This window comes from Amblyomma mixtum, chromosome 2 (genome assembly GCF_055824585.1).
Source record: "Amblyomma mixtum isolate Tamu chromosome 2, ASM5582458v1, whole genome shotgun sequence".
Taxonomy (NCBI): domain Eukaryota; kingdom Metazoa; phylum Arthropoda; class Arachnida; order Ixodida; family Ixodidae; genus Amblyomma; species Amblyomma mixtum.
Window position 1 is genome coordinate 242,059,288 of NC_143013.1, and position 27,963 is coordinate 242,087,250.

Consider the following 27,963-nt stretch of genomic DNA (forward strand, 5'->3'; position numbering starts at 1 on the left):
GAGACGCGACTTTCTTCTCCCTTTTTCTCATCAAAATGGGTATGGTTCACGCTGCAGCTTGGTGCGACTAATATTCGAGACACATGGCTAAGCAATACGTAGCGCCATCTGATGCGAAGCGGTGGAACGCTACTCCGAAACAACGCTTCAAGATGGACGCCGCAACGTTTTACGGGAGCAGTGGTGAGTTGCTGTTCGAAGTTCTTTTTTACGGTGACGTACAATATATATTAATGGTAAAATACACCTGTTTCATGTACAGAAAGCTCTATTCGAACGAAAAACAGTCAATGTTTCATTTCGGACGATTTTACCTAATAGTTTTACCGCTGATCAGAACCGCGTGTACAAATGGACACACCGTGACCTAACCCATACTTGTTTTAGCATCGCCGGGGAAGGTCAGTTTGCTATGCCAGTTGCTGTATGTTGATATTTGCTTGCATTCATCTCCTCTCAGCCATCGAGAATCATCTAAAGAGTCGCCGCTGGGCCAATATCTCTGCAGCTGAGAAAATATTTTGGCTATTGCGGACGGCAACGAGTCAGACGCTAACCTGTCGTACGACGAGACCGAAGCGTGCGACGATGTTGTGGATGTGGTATGTATACTCAGCAAAAGTATTTCGTTGTTTATAGCAGAACGGGGCCCTAAATGATTGCATTCTATTTTTTTATATCGTAGGACATTGACTTTGGAGGCGCAAGCAACGCTTATGGTGGTGTGACGCATCAAAGGAGCGGGTTGAAATACCCTTCCCAGAAGCTATTCTGGAGTGCAAAATTACGAGGAACTTTAGCGGCTAAAGTGGTGAAAGGTGAAAGCCTGAGTGCTGTATTCTGCTACGCGATTGTTCACATCACATTCTGTTAGTGCATTAATTTACTGTCAATTAATGATGCTTAATCGCTGCCTCTGAAGAAAAGTTTATTTGGACCCAGGAGCCTTTAGAGGTGGAACGCGATAGCGTGTAGCGCTGCCAGGGAGTCCACGGAACGCCACCACCCGTTCGGCGCGATGCGTTGCCCTTTGAACGCAACGCTTTTTGAGGAAAGGAAATGGCGCTGTAATTCTCTGTCATCTCGGTGGACACCTGAACCGCACCGTTCAAGAAGGGAGGAAGTGGAGTGAAAGAAGAAAGTGGGGGCGTAATGAAGAAAATGAAAACTGTATTTGAGGAAAGGAAATTAGGCAGTTACTGTCTCACATATCTCGGTGGACACCAGTCGAAAATTGTATTTGAGGAAAAGAAATTGCGCAGTAACTGTCTCACATGTTTCGGTGGACACCCGCCAAAATTCACGCGCAGTGACGTCAGGACCATTTCGACCAATCTGAAACGCGGACAAATTTGCTAACACGTCTTGGTCACGACAGTATGAGCCATTCAAGACATTCGCCTTGATAGATTCATGGGAGGAGTGGACAAGCTGGACTTTGTGATGGCCCTCTACCCTATGAAAGCGAAAACCAGAAAATAGTCTGTCAGAGTAATGTGCCACTTCACATCACTGGCTTTGGCCAACTCATGGCTGGAGTATGTGCGAGACGCCAGCAGCCAGGGACTTCCAAGAAGAAAGGCCCTCGACATGCTCGCCTTCCAGACTGGTGTGGCTCTCACTCTAGTTCAGTGCAACAAAGGGGCACCAAGGAAGAGAAGGCGGCCGAGTGTTGACTCAGCTGAGCCACCACCACGTCGCTCACACAATGCTCGTCCGTCACCACCAAACACTGTGAGCTACGATGCCAAGGAGCACTGGCCTCATCAGGTTCAGATTCCGTTTCCACAGCGGTGCAAGTACGAGAAATGTTCGGCAAAAACCAGGGTCCACTGCAGGAAATGCGATGTTTTTCTGTGCATTGCAGCTGAGAAGGACTGTTTTTTCCTTTACCACAATCAGTGAACCTTTCCATGCACCATTCGCACACTCTACAATAAATAGTTTGCCTCCTTGTTGCAAAGTGCTTCCGTATAATTATTATATATATTTTTTAAGAAAAGCAGGATTCAATCACGATGTCTCCCTATGAGGACGCGACCGCAATTGCATAATAATTATTCTAGAGGGATGAAACCTTCTTCTTTAGCCTCTGGACATCGAAAGCATCGAAACCTGCAAGTATGGAATTTTTCAACATTATGTACAGCGCGAAAAACTAAGACAGGGGAAGAAACACGCAAACAAACAAGCGCTGACTATCAACTGAAAATTTTATTAGGAAACTCGTGGTTATAAAGGCTTCAACCTTGCACGCGCAGGCGCACAAAGCCTGAAACAACAAAACAACAAAAACAGCAAAACCGAAACAGCAAACCAAACCACACGTGTGCATTAGCCTCATTGCACTGCCGCAGTACTATCAATATATTCCAGTTCTACCTGGTGTAACGCCACCGAAGGTTTAGCAACGCATGGAATGCGCGATGTGGCGATCAGATACGCCTCTACTATTTCCCGGCACTTCTGATCCCTGTGCCTGAAGACAACGTCAGCACTCCCCAAGTCCGGAGTACACACGCTGTCATTTTTCTTACTGCAGTCACGGCAGTGCAGAGCGAGATTAGAAGAAGCGGCAGACGCCCCCAGCGACCTCTCGTGTTCTCTCAGGCGAACGTTGAGGCACCTTTTAGTCTGCCCATAATAAATTTTCCCACATGATACGGGTATTCTGTACACAACGCCCATGTTGCACGGCACGTATCTGTTGGCGTGTCTGACAGCGCATGCTCCTGCAATGGGCCTCGACTCTTCCATCCTTCTCCTGACCGCGGCACAAATCTTGCCAACCTTATTTTCAGCAGTAAAAACCACTTGAATGCCAAACCTGCCTGCGACTTTCTTCAGACGATGGGAGACCCCATGCAGATATGGAATGGGAACAACCTTTCTGTGGTCGGAACTTTCCTGGGCTTTTTGGCAACCCCCTTTGATCTTCACCAAGAGCCTCTCCGCCAGACGCGCGAGGCTCTGTACCGGAAAGCCAGCCTCTTTGAGCCTAGAAACCTGTGCGTAGAAGCTTTCCTCTACCAAGTGTGGGCAGGACTTCTTCAACGATGACCCAAGGCATGACATTGCTATGCCATCTTTAACAAGCCTCGAATGACCAGACTCGTGGCTGAGAAGGGGTTTCTGCGATCGTGGTGCATATTTCCAACACACGTGATCTTCCGTAAAGAACATATTGATGTCTAGAAACTGTATATGTCGACTATCTGGCAACTCAAACGTGTTTCTTCCCCTGTCTTAGTTTTTCGCGCTGTACATAATGTTGAACCTTCACCAACTCGCCCAGTTTTCTGTTCTACTTATGGAATTTTTCTCCAAACAATACAATAATTCGTGACTGAAAGGGCTAGTAAAGCGGGCGCGAGACGGGGCCTCGTCGTGCGGTGTCCCGGACTAAGGATACCGACCATGCAGCAGGGTTTTTTTAAGCATGAAATGCTTTTAGCTCCCGTTGTCGGCAGTGTGGTGACGTCACGCCGAGACCGAGAGCCATCATCCGGGCACTGAAATCCACTCATCCGGGCACTGAAATCCACTCATCCGGGCACTGAATTCCAGTCATCCGGGCACTGAAATGCACTCATCCGGGCACTGAAATCCACTCATCCGGGCACTGAAATCCACTCATCCGGGCACTGAATTCCAGTCATCCGGGCACCGTACGAGACTTAACGAGATTTGTTGTTGTTGTGACTGAGAGAAGGATGAAAAGGAAATTGCACGGGCCTGCTACTAGCTCGAGCCAAGCCACCACCGCTGCCACGTGCAGATAGAGGAGAGTTAAAAGATCAGAGGAAGGAGAGAGAGGAAAGGAAAGACGCGCGTCGCAGCAACAACTGCGTCCGCCGGAGCGGACGCTGCTCAAAAAACAGATAAGCGGCCGAAGCCGCGCTCGCCGCAGCGAGAACAGATAAACGAAGCTTAACGAAATTACACTCTCTAAGCCCTCCTACGCGACCGGCATGCAAGCGCCGGTTGGTCTCCAAACGAGACAAAAAATAACTGCTGCCAGTGCCTTCTCAATGTTTATCAAGATATCAGTGGAGCTGTGGGTTTGATAATGCACGGAATTATAATTTCCGATTTCTAATAACGCGTGCAAAAAGCACATAAATGCCACGTTACACTTCGTTGTCATACGTGATCCGGGGGAGAAGCGCTGCGTTCAAAGGGCAAGGCATCGCGCCTAACGGGTGGTGGCGTTCCTCCCTTCCATTACGGTGCGGTTCGGGTGTCCACCGAGATGGCAGAGAATTACTGCGCCATTTCCTTTCCTCAAAAAAACCTTGCGTTCAAATGGCAAGGCATCGCGCTGAACGGGTGGTGGCGTTCCTCCCTTCCTGTACGGTGCGGTTCGGGTGTCCACCGAGATGACATTAGGCCCGTAAACATTTCATGCTTACTCTACTCTCGGTTACGGGAGAGGCAGAGATTTTTTTGACCCTCAAACTCTTTCTGAATATTAAAGTTTTTCACCACCACCACCGGAGTGCGAGACGAGCACCCTACCACTCCGCCATCCCAGCTCGGTGGTTTGGAGTGAACAAAGGCGCGTCTAGTGAATACGGTTTCTTCGTTCACTCCCATCTTCCTCCCTTCCCATTACGGCGAGGTTTAGGTGTCCACCGAGATATGAGAGACAGATAATTTCCTTTCCTCATAAACCAATTTACCGACGAGCAAGGCGTAGAACCGAATGGGCGATGGCGTTCTATGAACTCCCTGGCAGCGTTGCAAGACGCTGTCGCGTTCCGCTCTTAGAGGGATAGAGGCGAAGCTTAACATCTTAACCACACATCAGTCACACGTGCAGCAACACCACGCTTAAGGCTTTCGCCTCACCGCACTTTAGGTCAACAAAGTGCCCCCCGGAATTTTTTTCGTGATTGTTCCCATCCGATTATTAGAGCATGCTTGCAGGTTAACTTCATGACTCTACTTCCATCAGGTACATAATGCCACTGCGGCTAGAACGCCACCCACCGCGTCCCAGGCTTCGACCAATAATGCGATGGAAACAGACGCCATTTGCCACACTCCCTCCACCGCGTCCCAGTCTTCGGCCCATAACGCGACGGACACAGACGCCAGAATAGCAACTAAAAGACCGCTTCCTACAAAAGAAGGCGAGGAATCCAAAAGAAAGGCCGAGGCTTCGGAAGCCGACACCCCGCAGCCGTCGAAAGCGCCTACCAAACTCAGGGCAGACATCAATACTCTGTCAGAGAGAACTAGCGCTATATCAACAGAACAAGCAACCTTCCAAGGCCTCGTTACTACCAAATTTGCAGAGATAGATATTCGCTTTGCAACACTAGAGGGACAGGTATCCCAAATAGCCACGTGCATGCAGCAAATAATGGATAGGCTTACAACTATCGAGGCCCGCCTACCCCCCATCTTGAATCTGTCCACGACGCCACAACCATCTATAACCCAACATGGCACCACGCTAAAAATTTGAAATTTGGCAATGGAACTGCAGAGGCTTCCGCCGCAAGCGGGCCCACTTGCAGCTCCACATCCAACAAGCACCGTCTGTTCCAACCCCAGACGTGATTGCATTGCAAGAAGCTAGCGGCAGGGCTACACTGCTAGGCTATAAAGCATATCTGCCACCTCATTATGATACTAGTAACGCAGCCGGATCCTTCACAGCCACTCTGGTGCATAGAAATATCACCGCAATTCAACATTTTATAAATGATTCGGAAGAAGATTACACCCTACTTGAAATAGTACCAAGGCAAAAAGGAGACTCAAATCTCTTCATCCTTAATGTATACAACCCGCCCAGAAACAAAGGCAATGGACTCCCACACTTGTTGATAAACACAGTAAAGCTGGCTGCTAGGGCTCAACTAATAATTGTGGGAGATTTCAACGCTCAACACCCAGCATGGGGATATACCAAAGCAACTCCGAAAGGGAACCTGGTCTGGCAAATCATACAGTCACTGGGGCTCACAACGCTAAACAACCCGAGCGACCACACACGCATGGGTAACAGTGTATGTGTAGACACATCTCCAGACTTATCCCTCTCTAAAAACGTCAAGGATGCAAAGTGGGTCAACACCGGGCAAAACCTTGGTAGTGATCACTTCATCCTTAGGATCACCTTCCCCACGACAAAACTTAAAAACAAAGCAAAAGAAATACGAACCACGGATTGGGACAAGTTCAGGCAACTTCGCGACAAAACAGCTCCAAAGGAGATCTCTAACCTTAGCGACTGGGTTATCTCCCTGAATGAGGATGTCAGCTCCACTAGCGTTGTGGTGCCAGTTGAGAAGGAGGAGCAGATTGCAGACTCAAAACTGTTACACCTGTGGCAGGCACAAAAAGGCCTCCAAAAACGCTGGAAGAAGCAAAAACACAACAAGCGACTACGCAAAAAGATCGCTGAAATCGAGAGGCGAATCGAGGAACATACACTTACTCTCCAAAAACAACAATGGAACCAAATATGTGAAAGCGTCAATGGGCAGCTCGGAAATAAGAACAACTGAAGACCTAATCAAAGAGCTAGCAGAACGTTATCTAAACACAGATGATGGTACCACTCAACCAGACTACCGGGGGACTCCTAATCCAAATTTAGACGCAGACATCACAGACGCAGAGGTCTGGTACGCAATTGGAAAACTGCGGACAACATCTGCGGCAGGACCAGACAAAGTAACAAATAAGACTCTCAGGAACTTAGACGCAACGTCGATCGCGGCGGTTACAGACCTTATGAACAAATACTGGCATGCAGGCAACATACCACCAGAGTGGAAACACGCGAAAATCACATTTATTCCTAAAGCAGGTAAGAAACTCAGCACTGAGAATCTACGCCCAATTATATTAACATCATGCCTAGGCAAACTCATGGAGCATGTCATCCTCAATAGGCTCCAAAACTATGCGGAGGACATGAACCTCCTACCTGAAACAATGTTAGGATTCAGGGCCCAACTATCTACCCAGGACATACTCTTGCAGCTTAACAAGGACATAATTGAAGCTGACGAGGGAACAGGAACGAAAGCAATATTGGGTTTAGACCTTGTTAAAGCTTTCGACAACGTCACCCACAAAGCCATTTTGACAAACTTGTCAGAAATCAACCCCGGAGAAAGGACGTACAACTACATCCGATCCTTCCTCACTAACAGAACAGCAGTGATAACGGTCGGAACAATAGAGTCTGCCCCAATCACACTAGGAAGTAAAGGAACGCCACAGGGCTCCGTCCTGTCCCCTTTCCTTTTTAACCTCTCCCTCATCAAAATTCCCCCCAAACTGGCACAAATACCAGACCTACATCACACGTTCTATGCAGATGACATCACACTTTGGGTAACCAAAGGATGCGAAGGCTACATAGAAGACACACTCCAAGCAGCAGTGGACATCATTGAGGCATGCGCATGGGAATCCGGCCTCACTTGTTCTGAGCAAAAATCTGAACTCTTCGTGATCCGTCGTAAACAAAGAGGTAGGCGTAGCACGACACCCCCCCCCCCCCGCAAATAAACGTCTATGTTAATGGACGGTCTGTCAAAGAGGTACAGACCATGAGAATACTGGGGTTGTATTTACAAACAAATGGAAAGAATACTGACACACTAACTAAGCTAAAACGCACGGTAGAAGCGACGGCGCGATTAATCCGCCGCATAGCTAACCGCAGACAAGGGGTGAGGGAGAGATTTATGCCGACTAGTGCAGGCCTTTGCGCTAAGCAGGATACTCTATCCCTTATCTCAAATTTTCGAAAGCAGAAAAGAACAAATTGGATAGTATGATACGGCAGGCCTATAAGGCTGCGTTAGGACTCCCACTAAATGCCTCAACCGAAAGAAAGGCTTATGAGGTTAGGAATACATAACACCCACAATGAACTGAAAGAAGCCCATTTAATGGCTCAAACAACGCGATTAGCCAATTCCAGAACTGGCAGGAGTATTCTTACCAGGCTTGGAATTAACTTTCAACCTACGAATAACGATGCTAAAGTATACTTACCCCGCGACTATAGGACGGCCCTACTAATCAAACCACTCCCCAAAAACATGCACCCCTTACACCATGAGGGTAGAAGACAAGCAAGAACCAAAGCCTTACATAACAAATACAGACAGTGCGCTGGAACACTTTATGTAGATGCGGCAGAATACAAAAATACCAATGCCTTTGCAATTGTGGTTGTGAACGAGAATGGTGACCACATCGTCTCGGCGACAATCAAAACGAAATCCTCTGAAACGGCAGAAGAGGCGGCTATAGCCCTCGCCCTAGCGCATACCCAAGGGAGCATCATCTTCAGCGATTCCAAAATGGGTATCAATAATTTCGCTAAAGGGCGAATTACAAACACCTCCCTTAGAATCCTTAACGCAACCAAATTCTCACCAAATTATTCCGAATTGATATGGGTCCCAGCCCATTCGGGGAATCCGGGGAACGAGGCAGCCCACAATAAAGCCCGAGGTTTCGTCGACCGGGCAGTGAATGAGTCTGGCTCCCTGAATTTCACGAAGGACTCCATGATCACATATCATGATCTCACCAATCATTTTAAACTAGAGAGGAGAATTTTCCCCCCTCCAGACAAAAGACTTACTAAAGAACAAGAGATTACGTGGCGTCGTCTACAGACGAGATCGATACGCACCCCATCACTCCTCGCGCACATTTATCCAGATCTTTACAACCCCAACTGCAAACACTGTGGCCAACGTGCTACCTACGATCACATCCTGTGGGACTGCAAAATAGAGCCACCTCCGGGTGATCTAGTTACAGCTCCTTCTCTCGAGCGGTGGGAGACCGTGCTGGCTAGCTCTGACCCCAGAACGCAAGTTTTGGCGGTGGAGTGGGCTGACAAAGTCGTCGAGGGCTATGTACCCTCGACCACTTAACGCGACCTCTTGCCAAGCTCTTCCCGGCGAATAAAATGTTTTACAATCAATCTACTTCCGAACTTAGTAGTTTCTTCCAATTTTAATGAACGCCCCTGTTTACTAGGCTTTATGCAGGAAATATATGCCTCCGTGCGTTTTCTGACAGTTCGGCTTTCAAATGAGTTTACTTATATTCGGTTTCGCGCAAAAATCTGTAGAGGGATTTTATATCGACGCTCTTCCCGCCCCAACTGTATTGTTCTGGCCGTATGGGTGGACGCTGCCTGCACGGGTGATGAAGCGACAGCAGCTGTGGCGGATTCCTCTTTATCCGCCCTCCTCACACTACCTCTCCCTCCAGACACCTCCCCAGAGGCTGCAGAGGAAGCCGCCATTGCACTTGCTATCACCCGCACGGAAGCCCGGTACATTTTAAGTGATTCTAAAACTGCGATTCTAAATTTTGCTCGAGGCCGAGTTCATGTCAATGATTTTGACATACTGGACTCGCCCGAGGCACCCCCACCCCGCCAAGTGGAGCTGACATAGTTGCCTGCGCACTCCGAGAATCCCGGAAACGAGGCCGCCAACCTTTTAGCCCGAGGTTCTTTAAACCGGGCTCAGGTGGCCTCGGATCGGGGACTCACGCAGGAGCGCACGCACTCATTCAGTGAGCTGACCCAGGCATACAGAGCCTCACGCCAGCTCTACCCCCCGCCCCACCCCTCCCTAGATAACAAACACGCAGCACTGTGGCTCAGGCTACAGACACACACTCTCCCCTCACCCCTTAACCTAGCCCACTATCATGCCTCCTTCCCCACTCCGGCATGCGCCCTATGCCCAGAACCCTTCGCCTCTTCCCTCCACATCCTTTCCCTCTGCCCGGCGGACCCTCCCCCGCGGGACCTAGAGAACCTCAAGACCTGGGAGGACTGGGAGACCCTGCTGCGCTCGGAGACCCGGCCGTGCAGACCATCGCCACCAGCCGTGCTGCCAGTGTTATGGACCTTAGGAACATAAACACCTGAGTGCAGTGGGGTCGTGCGGGGACCCTGGGGCGTGCCCCGAATTCCTGCTGAAATAACGTTTTTCTCTCTCTCTCTACTTTGGGCTCATGAGTCATGATGTTTTAAACCGAATGCCAATTTCTCTCCTTGCACCAAAACATTTTTCTATAAATTACACACCGAAACTCTACCTGTCAACACGTGGCTCCATAAGAAAAACATTTTTGTGTCTTCTGTAAACTGTCGCTTGTGCAGTACGTCTGAAACAATTGAACTTCGGTCGGTCGGTCGGTCGGTCGGTCGGTCGGTCGGTCGGTCGGTCGGTCGGTCGGTCGGTCGGTCGGTCGGTCGGTCGGTCGGTCGGTCGGTCGGTCGGTCGGTCGGTCGGTCGGTCGGTCGGTCGGTCGGTCGGTCGGTCGGTCGGTCGGTCGGTCGGTCGGTCGGTCGGTCGGTCGGTCGGTCGGTCGGTCGGTCGGTCGGTCGGTCGGTCGGTCGGTCGGTCGGTCGGTCGGTCGGTCGGTCGGTCGGTCGGTCGGTCGGTCGGTCGGTCGGTCGGTCGGTCGGTCGGTCGGTCGGTCGGTCGGTCGGTCGGTCGGTCGGTCGGTCGGTCGGTCGGTCGGTCGGTCGGTCGGTCGGTCGGTCGGTCGGTCGGTCGGTCGGTCGGTCGGTCGGTCGGTCGGTCGGTCGGTCGGTCGGTCGGTCGGTCGGTCGGTCGGTCGGTCGGTCGGTCGGTCGGTCGGTCGGTCGGTCGGTCGGTCGGTCGGTCGGTCGGTCGGTCGGTCGGTCGGTCGGTCGGTCGGTCGGTCGGTCGGTCGGTCGGTCGGTCGGTCGGTCGGTCGGTCGGTCGGTCGGTCGGTCGGTCGGTCGGTCGGTCGGTCGGTCGGTCGGTCGGTCGGTCGGTCGGTCGGTCGGTCGGTCGGTCGGTCGGTCGGTCGGTCGGTCGGTCGGTCGGTCGGTCGGTCGGTCGGTCGGTCGGTCGGTCGGTCGGTCGGTCGGTCGGTCGGTCGGTCGGTCGGTCGGTCGGTCGGTCGGTCGGTCGGTCGGTCGGTCGGTCGGTCGGTCGGTCGGTCGGTCGGTCGGTCGGTCGGTCGGTCGGTCGGTCGGTCGGTCGGTCGGTCGGTCGGTCGGTCGGTCGGTCGGTCGGTCGGTCGGTCGGTCGGGTCGGTCGGTCGGTCGGTCGGTCGGTCGGTCGGTCGGTCGGTCGGTCGGTCGGTCGGTCGGTCGGTCGGTCGGTCGGTCGGTCGGTCGGTCGGTCGGTCGGTCGGTCGGTCGGTCGGTCGGTCGGTCGGTCGGTCGGTCGGTCGGTCGGTCGGTCGGTCGGTCGGTCGGTCGGTCGGTCGGTCGGTCGGTCGGTCGGTCGGTCGGTCGGTCGGTCGGTCGGTCGGTCGGTCGGTCGGTCGGTCGGTCGGTCGGTCGGTCGGTCGGTCGGTCGGTCGGTCGGTCGGTCGGTCGGTCGGTCGGTCGGTCGGTCGGTCGGTCGGTCGGTCGGTCGGTCGGTCGGTCGGTCGGTCGGTCGGTCGGTCGGTCGGTCGGTCGGTCGGTCGGTCGGTCGGTCGGTCGGTCGGTCGGTCGGTCGGTCGGTCGGTCGGTCGGTCGGTCGGTCGGTCGGTCGGTCGGTCGGTCGGTCGGTCGGTCGGTCGGTCGGTCGGTCGGTCGGTCGGTCGGTCGGTCGGTCGGTCGGTCGGTCGGTCGGTCGGTCGGTCGGTCGGTCGGTCGGTCGGTCGGTCGGTCGGTCGGTCGGTCGGTCGGTCGGTCGGTCGGTCGGTCGGTCGGTCGGTCGGTCGGTCGGTCGGTCGGTCGGTCGGTCGGTCGGTCGGGTCGGTCGGTCGGTCGGTCGGTCGGTCGGTCGGTCGGTCGGTCGGTCGGTCGGTCGGTCGGTCGGTCGGTCGGTCGGTCGGTCGGTCGGTCGGTCGGTCGGTCGGTCGGTCGGTCGGTCGGTCGGTCGGTCGGTCGGTCGGTCGGTCGGTCGGTCGGTCGGTCGGTCGGTCGGTCGGTCGGTCGGTCGGTCGGTCGGTCGGTCGGTCGGTCGGTCGGTCGGTCGGTCGGTCGGTCGGTCGGTCGGTCGGTCGGTCGGTCGGTCGGTCGGTCGGTCGGTCGGTCGGTCGGTCGGTCGGTCGGTCGGTCGGTCGGTCGGTCGGTCGGTCGGTCGGTCGGTCGGTCGGTCGGTCGGTCGGTCGGTCGGTCGGTCGGTCGGTCGGTCGGTCGGTCGGTCGGTCGGTCGGTCGGTCGGTCGGTCGGTCGGTCGGTCGGTCGGTGTTTAACGTCCCAAAGCGACTGAGGCTATGAGAGACGCCGTAGTGAAGGGCTCCGGAAATTTCGACCACCCGGGGTTCTTTAACGTGCACTGACATCGCACAGCACACGGGCCTCTAGAATTTCGCCTTCAAGAAATTCAGCCTCCGCGGACGGTTTCGAGCCCGCGTCTTTCGGGTCAGCAGCCGTGCAGAGGACGCTGCAGAAAGATTTTCTCCTGAATTCCTACAGTGTGCGCTACCTTGTTGTTTCCCAACCTGACTCGAGCCCCTATGATATGATTCTTCTGATTGGACTTCATAGTCTTTGGAAAACGCGCATGCAAGACCGCAACGTTGAACCTGTCGTTTCGCCCAGAATTCATTTTAGCCGAATGTTGCTGCAGGTAACGGATATTTACAAAGAATTGGACGTTTTACCGGATTGGTTTCCTCTCCTGGTGCGCTGTATATCCTTACCGGCCTTTTAGTTCCAATATCTGTAATATCATGTTTGTGCTATGTAGCGCCTACCTAGGCTCTGTGTAAATAGTTGTTTGTGTGTGTGTGTAAACACACACACACATGTATATATATCATTTCTGTACAACACTATATAAATAAATACCAATAAACAAAAAAGAAGCCTTCGTGGCGGAATGGTCGAGTCTCCACTTCAAATGCCAAGGGCCCTGTTTCGATTTCCAGTCTCGACGCAGTTTTTTTTTTTTAAGTAGTGACGCCGAAACGCGGACACACATGCTAACTTTCCTTGGTCACGAGAGTATGAGGCGTTAAAGGCTTTCGCTTTAAAATTGTTGTGAGAAAGCGCTCGTGTCGCGTCTCTGCCTTCCTCTCTGTCCTCGATTTTTTTTTTGCGCTACGTGTCGCAAAATGATAAGGAACTGAGCCCGAGAATCCTGAACGGTGCCACAGCTGAACAAGTGATGTGACTCACACATAAAAGTCTGTAGATAGCGCTATCAGGACACACCCTTTCTATGTGATAAAAGAATTGTCAAAAGAGCGTCAAGAAAAAATATATTTTAGATATTTTTCATTTTTGTTCTAAAGCGAGCACCTTCGACTGATCAAAGAGAGAGTACCCAGTGAAGAAATAAATAATTTCCGACATAAGTATTGTCAACTTTCTATGCCGTCTGGCGTAGTTTGCAGTATCTAATTTATTTGGCACGAGGACAATTGGATAAAATTCGCAGTTCGGCAATATGTACGTACGGTGGCAAGATTCTTGGTCGTTGTTGGTGATCGCATCAGGGCACGAGATCCCCTTTCTCTCCCCACAATCACCCCTTCCCCTACCCGAGAGGACTGGGAGGCGGCCCTGCTCAGCTTCCAGGAACTATCGGCCCAACAGGCCCTGGTTCGGCGGACTTGTGTAGCGGTCTCGACCAACGGGATCCCGGAATGAGGGACTCCGCCTAGTATTGTAAGGGGTTAGACCCATTAGGGGCCTCTCCCCGAACACCTCTCTGTAAAATACTAAATAAATGCTTTTCACCACCACCACCACCACCCCACCGCGACTGTCCCTGAACCGTGCGGCGGGCCGTGAGGTCGGGCAGCTCGGTTGCCGGTCGCCGTTTTCCGGGAACTCTCACTGTCCAAGGTGCGGAGAGGCCGGAACGGCGGTGGAAAAGGGAGAAAGCAGGACTCGGCCTAGCATTGAGTGACAGTGGTTTTGTGAGACGCTCAAAGGAAATGCCGTGCTTCCAATGCTCGCACTACGTTGCGCTTGTGCTCCACTGGGGAACTACCAGTGGTGGTGGTGGTGAAAAACATTTATGGGCAATTAAATATTTTACAGAAAGCTGATTGGGGTAGGACCCTATTGGCCCTTTCCCCTCACAGTACTAGGTGGAGCCCCTATTCCGGGGCCCCATTGGCAAGCAACGCCGCCCGCGTCCGTTGAACCAAGGCCTCTTGGCTCTTTAGGTCTTGACAGCCGAGCAGGGCCGCCTCCCAGTCCTCTCTGGTGGGGTTGGGGTTGGGGGGATAGATGGGTTTGATTGACAAGCCCAAACCATGTGGAAGGTGTCAGACACCTCCCCACAGAACTGGCACGTGCCATCAAAGGATGTATTGAAATGTTTAAGCACCGCCGGGCACAGTACAGTGTTAGTGAGAATTTTTATAAGGAGGCGCTCGTCAGCGCGATCCAGACCCTTACAAGGGGCCGGGTAGCGCCGGTGCTCCTCCTTGTAGTAATCGGTGATTTGTTTGAATGTAATGGCCAGATTGTCTGATTGGGAGTACCCTTCCAAGGACAGGGAGATAGCCCGGGGAGAGAGTGCGCGGGCGGCCTGATCGGCCTGTTCGTTTCCCTGGAGTCCCTGGTGACCGGGGGCCCAAATCAGGTTGCGTGGAGTTGGATCTTCAGATCGACAGCTATATTCTAGTATGCGCCAGGCAAGCGGCGGGGCCCAGCCCAACTCGTAGTTCCGACAGGCCCCTCGCGAGTCGGTGATGATGTGTTTTGACTTGGGATTCGTGAGAGCCAGAGCAATGGCAATCTCCTCCGCATGTGTTTCGCTGTAGGCTTTGAAAGTGAGACCGTTAACTGTGTTTGTGTTGTGTACGACTGCGGCCGTGTACCACCCCCCGTGGTGTGGGCCGGCAACGTCTACGTAATACACATGTTCTTGGCTACCATAGTATCGCGCCAACGCTTCCGCGCGCGCCTGGCGACGACCGCTATGGTCTTCTCTGGACATGTTGCGGGGAAGGGGTCGGACCCGGAGGGCGCGTCTCCAGGGTTCTGGCACTCTCTCCCTTTCCTCAATGTGGTAGTCGCGTTTGATGGGTAGCCGGTCCAAGAGGCGGCGACCGGACGTGGTCTGTGCAAGACGCGTGTATTGGCTGACTAAGTGGGCTTCTCGAAGCTCCCGAAATGTGTTCACCACGCCCAAGGCCAGAAGCCTCTGGTTGGACGTGGTGACCGGGAGATCGAGAGCCCGCTTGATGACTTTCCGCAGGATGACCTCCAGTTGGTCATCATCGTGTTTGCGCAGGTGCAAGTGGGGAGTTGAGTAGAGGATTCTACTCGTTACGAAAGCATGGGCAAGCCGCAGTGCATCCTTGCTTCGTAATCCGCCCCGCTTGTTGGAGACCCGGCGGACCATTCGGCCCACCTGGTCTCCCACCGTGCGAAGTTTGGCTAGGGTGGTGTCGACTCTGCGTTGGTGGTGTATGAAGAGGCCAAGGACGCGGATCTCCTTGGCCTCCCGGATCGGTCCCGAGGGGAGACTGATGCGAAGCGGAGTTGTGTCCCGAGAGGAGGGACGTAAGTGCACAAATTCTGATTTAGCTGGGGCGCACTGGAGTCCGCAGTAGGCCGCGTAGTCGTCGACTAGGGTCGCCGCTGCTTGCAGGCAGGACTCCATGTGGCCCAGGTTACCTTGCGTGGCCCAGATTGTAATGTCATCCGCATAAAGAGCGTGATGTATCCCGGGCAGAGAAGACAATTCGGAGGGAAGGCGAAGCATTGCCAAATTGAAGAGCAGGGGAGACAGGACCGCGCCTTGAGGTGTTCCCCTCGAGCCGATGGTGTATGGCCCGTGTTCCGCATCTTGTGTGCGTATATAGGCTTGACGGTCTGTAAGAAATTGACTTATGTAATGGAATGTTTTGTGGCCACAGTTGGTGTTACTGAGGTGGTCCAGGATTACTTCATGTTTGACGTTGTCGAATGCGCCTTTAAGATCCAAGGCCAGGACCACCTTGTCGTTGTGGGGACATTCGACAGGATCTAAAATGTCGTGGTGGAGCTGCAGAAGTATATCCTGTGCTGACTTGTGAGAACGAAAACCGAACATGGTGTCCGCGAAAATGCGCTGTGTTTCCAGATAATCGGAGAGTCTGTAGCGGAACGAAAATGCGCTCAGCTAAAAGTCTCTAATCTCTGTGTAAAGCTTTTCTTGTTTCACCGTTCGGTCAATTAAATCAGTTGTTTTCCCGTAGTTTCTTTGTGAACGAAAGTAACGAACGCGTACGTAGAGCCAAAGCATTACGTAGAGCATGAACTCTCTCACGGACAGATATGGGCAGCGTCACGACTTGTCAGCAAAACCGGAGCAAAATTCAAAAGCTTCCAACAGAACGTACGAAATACCCGTGGATATTAATTAAAAGCCGTACGCTAAGAAATCCAATGAGCCGAGTTCTGCAAACTTGGTCTGAGTGTGCTATTTTTCATCCTAAATTTTTGTTCAAATGAAAGGGAGTAAGTGGCACCCCTTGGCATCCTGAGGATAATGGCGTCTCTGTGGTCTCAGCGGTGCTCTTACGCTCAGGCCTCTCCCCACTATCGCACCAGTCTTTCGCCTTTTACTAAAGACTGCCGTGTGGAGGGGCATACCAATGAGCCTATAGGCCAATTTTTGGGTGGCCTTGCCCGTTTGGGTGAGGCCTAATATTTCAATCAAAAGAAAGAATGATACCTAGGTATGGATCATCTATTTAATTTAATACTATTTTGTCCGTGGTCTTCCTGGTGCTGCTTGTTTTAAAGGAGTGAGCGGGAGCTTCGAAAGCAAACGAAAGGCGCATAACTGGCCTTCCTGGGAAAGTGGACACCTCAGTCGCGCTTTAAGTTACGTAGTGGTAGTGGCAGATGAGCGCTGCATACGTTGGCACTGACAACGTTGTGGCAGAAACGCGGCAAAAATTTTCATTTCTAGGCCGTCGGCGTTCTGTGTTGGTGTTGCCGTTGATGACGTTCGAGACTCCAAAGATTTTGAGGAAAGGAAGGGCGCATTACTGGCTCCCTGGGTCAGTGGACGCCTCAATCACGCTTTGAGGTCTGTGGCGGTGGTGAGAGAGAGAGAGAGAGAGATGTGGGTTTGTTTTATGGGGGTTTAACGACCCACAGCGAGTGAGACTATGAGAGACGCCGTAAGGAAGAGCTTTGGAAATTTCGACCACCTGGGGTTCCATAACGTGCAGTGACATCGCACAGTGCACGGGCTTCTAGAATTTCGCCTCCATCGAAATTCGACCACCGCGGCCGAGATGGAACCCTCGTCTTCTGGGTCAGCACCCGAGTGCCGTAACCACTGGTGGGTGGTGGTGAAAATATTTATTACGAATGAACAGGAGGTATGTTTGGATCAGCCCGTAAGGGACCGATCCTTACAAACACTAGGTGGAGGTCCCTAGTATGGGACCCCAGTGGCGGTTGCCGCCGCCCGGGCGCGCCCGACTAAGGCTTGTTGGGCCTGTAAGTCGTGGCAGCCGAGCAGGGTCGCCTCCCAGTCCTCCCGGGTTGGGTTGGGGATGGGTGGAATAGCGGGGTTGGAGGGGCAGGCCCACACCATGTGATAGGTGTCAGAAGACACTGCACTACAGTGTGGGCAGCTGCCGCTAAAGGAGGGGTCAAAACGTTTTAGCGCTGCCGGGCACAGCAAAGTATTGGTGAGAAGGCGGAGAAGGAGCCGCTCATCCGCCTTCTTCAGGCCTTTACATGGGCTAGGGTAAAGGCGATGACAATTTTGATAATATGTTGTAATATCTTTGAATGTATAGACCGGATTAAAATCGGGTTCCTGATCGGATGGGGAGGAGAAAACAGCCCGGTGAGAGAGCGCGCGGGCGGCTGCGTCTGCTGCCTCGTTTCCTGCCAACCCCTGATGAGCAGGGGCCCATATGAGGTGGTGGTGGTGGTGAAAACATTTATTAAGAAAGGACAGGAGGTAAGCTTGGATCAGCCCGTAAGGGACCGATCCTTACAAACACTAGGTGGAGGTCCCTAGTATGGGACCCCAGTGGCGGTGGCCGCCGCCCGGGTGCGCCCGACTAAGGCTTGTTGGGCCTGTAAGTCGCCCATATGAGGTAACGGTGTGCGGGGTCCGTATCCCGTATGCAATTTTGGTATATTCGATAGGCTAGGAAGGGAGTGCAGCCTTGTTCGACGTTCCGACAGGCCCCTCGCGAGTCGGTAATTATGTATTTTGAATTGGAATGTGAGGCCGCGAGAGCAATCGCGACCTCTTCTGCTTGTGTTGCACTGCGGGCTCTGAAAGTTAGGCCGTTAACTGTGTTGCTGTTGTGAACTACCGCAGCCGTGTACCATCCCCCGTGGTGAGGGCCGGAGGCGTCCACGTAGTATACACCTGTTTTGTTGCCATAATATCGGGCTAGCGCTTCCGCTCGTGCCAGGCGCCGACCATTATGGTCTTCATGTGACATGTTTGCTGGAAGAGGCCACACGTGGAGGGCACGTCTCCACAGTTCCGGGATGCGAAACCTGTCTTCCATTGGAGGGGTGTGTTGGATATGGAGTCGAGCAAGAAGGCGGCAACCCGACTCCGTTAGCGACAAGCGCGTGTACTGGTTTGTAAGGTGCGCCTCCCGGAGCTCCCGGAAAGTATTCACCACCCCAAGAGCCATAAGCCGGCTGTTTGAAGTAGTGATAGGGAGATCAAGGGCACGTTTAACAATTTTGCGAAGGATGACCTCAAGGGCGTCCTCCTCTTGTTTCCGTAGGTAGAGATAAGGAGTTGAATAAAGAATTCGACTAGTTACGAAGGCGTTTGCCAGCCGCAAGGCATCCTTACTTCGTAACCCTCCGCGTTTGTTGGAAACCCGGCGGACCATGCGGCCCACCTGGTCCCCCACCTCTCTTCAATCACTTCGCTCATGGGAATGGGTCAGCTGCATGGCCTTCGGTACCTGCTGCTGCTGCTGCATTGCGAATATTCCATGCTGATTGTGCGAGTCGGGCGTGGAGTATGTGACATTTTCCACTTTCGCTCAGAGACCCTGGAACAATCCCCGCAGCCACCACTGAGCCACCGCGGCTAGTGCATGCGTTAGCGCTGACAACATTGTGGCAGAAACGCGGCACTGCAGCAGTAGGCCGCCGCGTGACTTCACGCTGGTTATGCATGCATGACTCAGCGTTAGGTGAGCTAAGTGGTGATAGAAAACATTTATGCATGAGATGACCCAGAAGGGGCCAGCCCTTACAAGTAGTAGGTGGAGGCCCCTAGTTCGGGACCCCAGTGGCATCGGCCGCCGCCCTGGCTCGCGCGACCAAGGCCCGTTGAGCGTGCAGTGCAGAGCAGGCGAGCATGGTCACCTTCCAGTCCTCCCGGGTTGGGTTGGGGTGAGAGGGGATAGCAGGGTTGGAGGGGCAGGCCCACACCATGTGGTAGATGTCCGAAGACTTATCCGCACAGCGCGGACAGCTGCCCGAGAAAGAAGGGGCGAAGTTTTTCAGAGCTGCCGAGCACAGCAAAGTATTAGTATACAGACGAAGAACAAGCAGCACCTGCGCCTTGGAGAGACCTTTACACGGGCCGGGCCATGTTTACAGCACGATACATCAGTTGATGATTAACCGTGAATTTCTTTTGGGAACAGCTTTCACAAAATAAGAACTCCTAACCTCTTCCTTCTTTCAGTCCCACCTTCCTCCCTTCCCTTACGGCGAGGTTCGGGTGTCCATCGAGATGTGAGACAGGTACTCCGCCATTTTTCTTTCCTCAAAATCATTTTTATAAATGCTTGTCGTCGCTGTGCATGCCCAAATGTAGGAAATGTAAGATATATCCTGGCCTTCACGCTCTTGTGAACTATGCTTCTTAGCCGTGCGGATCCTAGCCGGAATCAGCATTATGAAAACCAGAGAACTTATTTAAGCGTTCTATATCAACAAGACAGACAGTTTGTTTGGTAGCGAAACATCTGTATCTTTGTATCAGGCGGAAAAAAAGCTTTTTGAGCGATGTTTACATGCGGAAATTGATGCGTAAATTTGTTCCTTGCGAGGCGCTGGCTGAGTGTGTATATGTATCTGGGTTCTTCAAAATAAAGCAGTTGTGAGTGGCGCTCTGTCTCGTTCTCTTGTCTTGTGTGTGTGTGCTTTTGGTGCCTTTAAATTACAGCTCTCATGTTTCACGTCGCGTGAGACGGTAAACGGTAGGGTAATTTTCAAATTGCCTCGGACAAAAAAAATTACCGAAGACACTTCGGAAATTCTAAAGTGTGTTTGGCGAAAGCCTTGTGGTCAACCCACTGCAGCTTCCCCGAACCGCTTGGCGCGGAATCACTGGGCCTCTTCGGAGCCATGCGTCTCACTCGACTGTAGCGAGACGTCTGGCGAAGGAGCGGCGATGCAGCGCCACCATCGTAGCGCGCGCTCATTGTACCTGTGACGTCATGGTTGCTAAGCACAGCTGCGCCCCCCACTGGCGCGCCGGTTGCTAAGGGGGGGGGGGGGGGGGGGAGATTGCGCAGCTGCGCGGAGGAGAGACCACAGTTGGCACGATTGCAGCCACGGACGGACACCGCGAGCATGAGCCATCAAAGGCTTTCGCCTTAAAAAGCACCCAACGATTTAATGACACTCTGGTGCAGCCGTAATAGCGCCACTTCAGATTAAGCATGCGCTAACGGTTCGTAAGCATGAGCCCATATTTTATGCTCTTTATGCAAAGATACTTGGCTTGGGCAATGATTTCGGTGGTCAGCAGAACCTTAACTTATTATGCATGACATCTCTGTAATTCAGATTAAGCATGCGCTAACGGTTCGTAAGCATGAGCCCATATTTTATGCTCTTTATGCAAAGATACTTGGCTTGGGCAATGATTTCGGTTGTCAGCAGAACCTTAACTTATTATGCATGACATCTCTGTAATTCAGATTAAGCATGCGCTAACGGTTCGTAAGCATGAGCCCATATTTTATGCTCTTTATGCAAAGATACTTGGCTTGGGCAATGATTTCAGTGGTCAGCAGAACCTTAACTTATTATGCATGACATCTCTGTAATTCAGATTAAGCATGCGCTAACGGTTCGTAAGCATGAGCTCATATTTTATGTTCCTTATGCAAAGGTACTTGGCTTGGGTAATGATTTCAGTGGTCAGCAGAACCTTAACGTATTATGCATGACATCTGTAATTCAGATTAAGCATGCGCTAACGGTTCGTAAGCATGAGCCCATATTTTATGCTCTTTATGCAAAGATACTTGACTTGGGTAATGATTTCAGTGGTCAGCAGAACCTTAACGTATTATGCATGACATCTCTGTAATTTACTTTCCGAAAAAAAAATTCCGTCGAGCCGGATTCGAACCAGCGACCTATGGATGCCCATAGCACAAGTCTTCTACAGTCCACCGCTCTACCAACTGAGCTATCGACGGGAACGAGACCGCGTCCCGGTTTCTTTGCTCAAGTGTGAAGTAGACAAGGACAGCAGCGTGCAGGTTTTCCTTTCACGTGGCAGTGGGTTTCTGCATTCAATCTGGTCTATTTTCTTTTGGCTACTATGTGTTTTGAAGACAGCTTCATTGTTTTCGTCTGGTTTGCATTGTATTCGCTTCATTTTTTTCTCTTGCTTTCTCGATACCTATTGTTCATTTTCTTATGCGTTATTTGCAAGCTCACGATGCAGGTATACATTCAAAATTCAAAGAAAATGCAGTTGTTCATTCCAGAATCATCTGCGTTCTTTGCGTGGAATTCAAAATTCTTTATTTGTTCTGCTTTCATTTCCTCCTCTTCCCTTTTCTCGCAGTCTTCAGGTTTCAACTCGGCACGCAACGGAGTCGCAGAGTGGGCACAACTGGAAGCAACCTAGTAATGTCGCCCGTCATGTTTTCAGAAGGTGCCTACGCCTTGAAATATCTAGTGCTGGTCAAATGGAGGCACAAGAATAGAGTTGGATATTTAGGTGCAAGACGATCAAATCGCCACACAACGATAACCACGCCCCTTCGCTCTCAAGGCTAAACTGGGAGGTGTTGGCGCGGCAGGACACGTCGATGAGATTATCTTGTGATCAATTTTCGTCATGTATGTACTGTCGCAGGACATATCGCTACGAGACCGTTCTTCGTGCTTAGACTGCGAAGACTTCACAGTATGTGTCATAAACCAGACACACTTAGGAAAGCATTTGTTACGCCTCATTTGCCGTTTTGTGACGAATAAGATTTGGCGCACCTCTGCGAAGATTACCGGGAATCATTTGCCACAGTGGTACTTTCAAACAGCCTGCTATGGAAGTGTAGATAGATGATATATGTACGGGAAATGTCGCCTTAATGACTTTCCAAGTAATGGCAACAAGGATAATTAAGCTTCATTCTCTGCGACATGATTGCCTGCTGGAAGAAGCTCCAACGAGGAAAGGCAAACGTTTAGCTTAGGACGTCAGGTGATCATTAAATAAAAAAAAAACATGGGTACCGCAACGAAGCGTTAAATGTCGATCAAATGCACAACGAACAGAAAGCGGTTACTTTATTCTCCAATAAAAAGAAGGAAAAATTTTGTTTCGGCTGTTTCTTTTATATTCTTCAGCGCTTTTTTACTATTACCTATTTTTATTGCCGTAACAGGACGAGAGCACGTACGAACAAGATCATTTTACACTATCCGCGATACTAAAACTTGCTTGCTGTTTGATGCATTTACAGACATGGCCACAAGCAAAGTTACGACGCTTTTTTTAACTCCTTTCTTTCATACTTTTGACACCTTTATTTAGCACGGCGAAAAGGAAAACAAAACTTGGGGCTTGAAACCGCGACCGTGTGTTAATAAAGAGCATAAGATGCTCTGCTAACTCTGCTGTCTGGGCGATTCGCAGGTCTTTATAACACACGGTTATCTAGAGGAAATGGCTGTATATACAAACTATTTACAAAGGACTCGTAAAGTGGCTGAACTGCACAATCGTAAAAGCAAACATAACTACCAACAACTGAAAGGGCTGCAAGGACAGACTACGCATCAATGGAGGAGACCAGTCCAGTTAAACACCATCCCTTTAAAGGTATGTAGTCGCTATGATGTAGAGACCTGTGCGCATGCTCATTGGTAGGCAGGGCATACGCTGTTCATATCTGCGGTGTAAAATTTTGGCGCCTGCAGCACAGCTACTTGCCATTCTTTCGGGCGAAGAAGTACTCGACGCACCGCTCGGCCCCACTTCAACTGCACCACAGGATGGAAGTGCTCTCCCTCTGCTGGCAATGCGGCACAAGAGTAGCGTAGTCTCAATGCCGAGCTTTTCTTGTATTTGCTTTATTAAGGATTAGCATACCGGCAATACTGTCACAAGGGTGGACCACATTATTGTCTTGTTAACGAAATATAAAACAAAAAACACTCGTGTACATTGTGACAGAATCATCCTGTTTATTTATTTACAGTATGCTGCAAGCCCTTAGACGAGCCCTAGCCGGAAGGGCAAGAATAACAACTATTACAATAACTTACGAGAAGTAGTAAACAGAATAAAATTATCCGGTCAGTGGTATTAATAACAAAATAAGTAAATCAAATACGTTAATCGCAAGCAGCAATGAGTAACAAATGAAGAAAAAACTTGCTGAATTCAAATCCATAGAAATTCCATAGCAGACAGATGACACAAAGTAGACAAACTTCAGTTAACCCAATCAGGTCGATGCTACTTGTTAGGCTAGTTCTGCGTTTTAATTGATGTTATTGAGGTATTATCAGAATTTCCCACGTGTAATATTTAAATAATAAAAGTTCTCCTACATTAGGTAACAGAACACGGACGTCGTTCAGTACAGATAAAAACGCGGCTGCAAAGGCGAAATTTCCATTTGTAAACAATAGCTGCCTTGGACATGGCTTCACGCGAAGAGAAATATTTTTATAGAATGTCAAAAAAAAAGCAACGCCCAACGTGGGGCTCGAACCCACGACCCTGAGATTAAGAGTCTCATGCTCTACCGACTAAAAAAAAAAAAAGACTAAGCTATCCGGGCGACGGGCGAGGCGCCAATGAAGCTTCTATTCACGCATCTATTAGCTGGACGGTCAGGCGGCAACCCTTTCGGAGTCTTGCCAAGGTGTGGCACAGTGCACTGGCCAACGTTATAGCAGCCACCACAGAGCAGCGGTGCTACTGCAGCCTTGCCGAGCAAACGTGTGCAGCTCCTGGAGCTGTGCCAGCGGAAACCAGAAAGGCGGATACGGTACAGCAGAGAACGAAGGAAAATAACAAGTCTTTTCGGTGGCTCGATGAGGCAACTAACCTGGCGCTCGCGTGCAGTCCGATGTCTCGTACACACTTGGCGCAGATTTAGATTAAAATTGCGGTCGTACCGACCGCAGTCGCGTACACGTTAGCGCCACGGAAGATGAACTCGGGGAGAACTGAGGTCGGGGAGAACTGTGCCGCCAATTTGCAGACAATTTTCTCTGGCATCGAGGATACCATCTTCAGCGTATCCGCGACCTAATTGATTCAAACCTACACCGCTAATCTTTCTGAATGGTTACGCGAAAGAAATTTTTCATGGTGTGTTATTCAGGGTAAGGGAGTCCGGATGAAAAAGCATCTCAGCGTCTAGATGTTGTTTTGAAAGCGTAGGATTAGGATCGGTGTAACCATTATTGCTGCGTTCTAAAGGCAGTGTTCAAACAAGTCATCCTTTGTTTAATTCCGCTGTTGAGTGCACAAATGATTCATTCATTCATTCATTCATTCATTCATTCATTCATTCATTCATTCATTCATTCATTCATTCATTCATTCATTCATTCATTCATTCATTCATTCATTCATTCATCCTTTTAAAGCCCAAGAAACCAACTAGCCACGCATTATTTCTCGTTCCTGCTTCAATTGTGCGCTTTCTAACATAAATGTTGCGACACATCGCAATGATGATCGCGACATCGTTAAATTCTAGCCCCGGCGCGCGTCCTTTGTTCCGAAACTGCTGCTAAACGTTGTACTTAATAAAAATTTCTTGCAGTGTTCCCATAAATTTGTCGTCCCGTTTTCGTCAAGCGCACAGAGCTTTGCCTCAGGTGGTGCCTTTGCTTTGACAAACTGACTTATTTCCCATAACCCTCTTCCCTTTAATCGTGCATTTACGTCCCCGGCATACATGCAGAAAGTCGCTTCTTAAGAATGTAAACCTGCGAGTGCTGCTAGGCGGCGCAGGACAACGCTCTTACTTTCATGGGGAAAGGGCAGAGTCAATGGAGACGCAACAGCAGTCCGCCATTCGAAAACGCCCATTGCTGAAGACATAATTAAGACAAAATGAAGATAACGTTGCTTTGAGCCTTTTTTAGTTTATGATCATTTTAACGTGTGGTGAAGACCATGCTACGGATTCGCTTTTAGTAATTTCTACGTTCACAGAGCGTTTGAGGTTAGAGTTAAAGCGTACCGCTGCCTTCTGGCACTGCCTCGGCACATGTTCCACGCGTGTGATTTGTAGAAATGTTTAGCCTGCGGCTACCTCAGTACTGCACAGTTACCGCACTGGGAACGAACTGCGCATGCGCGTGGCACACGTGCGCAACAAGCTTAAGACGGCAAAGCTCTAAAAGGCAAAGCTCGGTAATTCGAGGCTGTGTATTCAGCTTCGCCGTTTAGAATGGAAACTTCGTTATTCTGTTCCCCAAGCTGAATTTCGCAGTCTAACACTGATGAACAACACTTTAACAATTGATAGCACGACAGTGATAACTGCTGAAGGTAATGAGCACTTGTTCTCTGCGCAAGAATACTCGGACAGCTAGGAAGAAAACAAATCTTCCGTCGAGCCGGATTCGAACCAGCGACCTATGGATGTCCTCCATAGCACGAGTCCTCTACAGTCCACCGCTCTACCAACTGAGCTATCGACGGGGACGGATCCTGGACCGGCTTCTTTTCCTCAAGTGCGCCGTATGTAGCACATGCAGGAAAAGCCATCGCGGCTGCGTATCGTTTTACTTTCGACGGGACAATGACCTCGAGCTGCTCAGCGCCGCTATTCACTTCCCTCGCTCTCTGCACCGAGTGTTTTTGTTTTGTCTCGTTTTGTTTTGTTTTACTGCAAATGTGAATGTTTTTGAGGAAAGAAAATGCACCGCAATCGCCTCACTCTCACTGGACACCTGAACCGGACAATGAAGGAATTGATAAAGGAAACGGTAGAAGAAAATATAGGCATCGTGTTTGTGGTTCCCGATTAACTTCGGCCAATTGCGGTCCTTCCATAATCGCTTTTATTTCGCAGTTTGGCTCCGTCTTATATGCGGTCATAGCGACCAGCATTCGTTTCTCTGTGCCCTTACACGATCGCTATTATCCGTCCAATTGGGCGACTTTCCCGAACTCGATATAGCAGCGCCTCCTCTAATTTGATACAAGTAATAGGAGGGAGTAAGTGAGCCCCCTTCCCATTACAGATTTCGACCCTGCCCAGCTCAGTATAGCCTTCGTGCCTGCCGCGTGAGTACGATGAGAAGGACCTAGGACACCCAATAACTATCTATATACCAGAAGTGGGCGAATAAATTCTTTTGTACCTTATACATTGTGATGCAGCGCTTTGTAAACGATCATGACGTAGCCACCTCTCGCACCTCGCGGTGGTAAGGAGCTGAGAAGAAGCATCCTGAACGGTCCCTCAGCGAAACAAATGATTCAACTTGCACTTAAAGTCTATAGAAAGTGCTGTGAGGACACACGCTTTACATGTGGTAAAAAGTGTCAAAAGTGTATCGAGAAAGAAATGCGTTTATTATACATTTTTTTTTTATTCCAAAGCGACTGCTTTTGAAGCATCAAAAAGAGACTACCAAGCAGAGAAATAAAAATATGTTCTGACATAGTCATGGTAAACTTTCTATACCGTGTGGCATAGCTCACAGCATTTCATTTATTTCTCAGCAAGCAACATGGAACAACACTTGCTGTTTATTGTTCTCATTGAAAAATATATCATCATAACCTCTGACGTTGGTGCCTGCACTTTATTCAGCCATATCTGCAGCCTCTCTGCTGGTTTCTCTGCTCACTTCTTTCGTTAGCAGCCTTGGCCCGCTCGTTCGTGAATGGTCATCAGGTGCTGCAGCAGTGTGCTATAAAGCGACTTTATGCGCATACTGCTGCTGCTACTTGTTCATCTCCTCTCGGCACAACCCGAATGCGCTGTTGAATCCTGACGACTAAAATGGCGCAATAACTGACCTCACTATAGTCTGATAGAACTCAAGAACGAAGCAGCAGATTCCCCAGGGATTAAGCACGGATTAATCGCGGCGTCAGGAAAACCGTGTGTGGGTGTGGACCCCTGTCCGCCAAAAGGGATTGTCCGAAAAACTGCTGCACCGATATTTCGGACCTTATGAGGTGCTCCGTCGTGTTGGAAACGTGGATTATGAGGTTGTTCCACGTGGAACTGTGTCTACCGGTCGTCGGCAACCACGGACTGACATTGTGCATGTAATGCGACTTAAGCCATACTTCTCGCGTGAGAGCGACGACGCTCCACTTTAAACTGTGTTCGGGTTCTGCGTTTTAATTTATTTCTTTTTGTTCGTTTTTTTTAACATGGTCTTCCTGCTTTTCCTGTTCGTTTTCTGCTTTGTACATACCCTCGCATCGGGACGATGCTCTTCTTTTTCGGGGGACTAATGCCACGGACCTGGCTCGAGCTGCCTGCGCGCTAAGCCGTGACGAGGACGAAGTGGTCGCGTTCGCGTGAGGCGCGCTCTAGCTGGCTCTGTTCTGAGCGATTAAAACCCTCGGCCGTTCTGCGGTCCCCCTCTACGTCTACGACTGTTCTCCGTCTGGCCTGTGACAATATGTTCACTGCTCTCCATTAGTTCATGCCGTATAGACCAGAGCCTCTACGCCCGCCCATGGAAAACGTTCACGCCATCCGTTTAAATGCATGTAGTCGCTATGATGAGACCTGTGCGCATGCTCATTGGTAGGCAGGGCATACGCTGTTCATATCTGCGGTGGGGTTCGAAACAACGGACGCCAGCGGAGAGATCTGGTCAAAGGGACG

The 27,963-nt window shown here is 50.8% G+C and overlaps 1 long non-coding RNA gene and 3 other non-coding genes across 4 annotated transcripts; 2 read left to right on the plus strand and 2 right to left on the minus strand.

Annotated features, from left to right (window-relative positions):
* Window positions 1-154: 154 nt before the first annotated feature.
* On the plus strand, window positions 155-22,394 carry LOC149363160 (uncharacterized). The gene is made up of 3 exons (XR_016289070.1): window positions 155-183; window positions 461-602; window positions 21,696-22,394. It is a non-coding gene; the product is annotated as an uncharacterized LOC149363160 (long non-coding RNA).
* Window positions 16,453-16,576, plus strand: LOC149363161 (U5 spliceosomal RNA). The gene has a single exon (XR_016289281.1). It is a non-coding gene; the product is annotated as a U5 spliceosomal RNA (small nuclear RNA).
* Window positions 21,231-21,321, minus strand: TRNAY-GUA (transfer RNA tyrosine (anticodon GUA)). Its single transcript is given in 2 exon segments — window positions 21,231-21,266; window positions 21,285-21,321. It is a non-coding gene; the product is annotated as a tRNA-Tyr (tRNA).
* A 3,320-nt stretch (window positions 22,395-25,714) lies between the features above and the next one.
* On the minus strand, window positions 25,715-25,808 carry TRNAY-GUA (transfer RNA tyrosine (anticodon GUA)). Its single transcript has 2 exons — window positions 25,772-25,808; window positions 25,715-25,750 (listed from the first exon to the last, which is right to left on the minus strand). It is a non-coding gene; the product is annotated as a tRNA-Tyr (tRNA).
* Window positions 25,809-27,963: the final 2,155 nt, after the last annotated feature.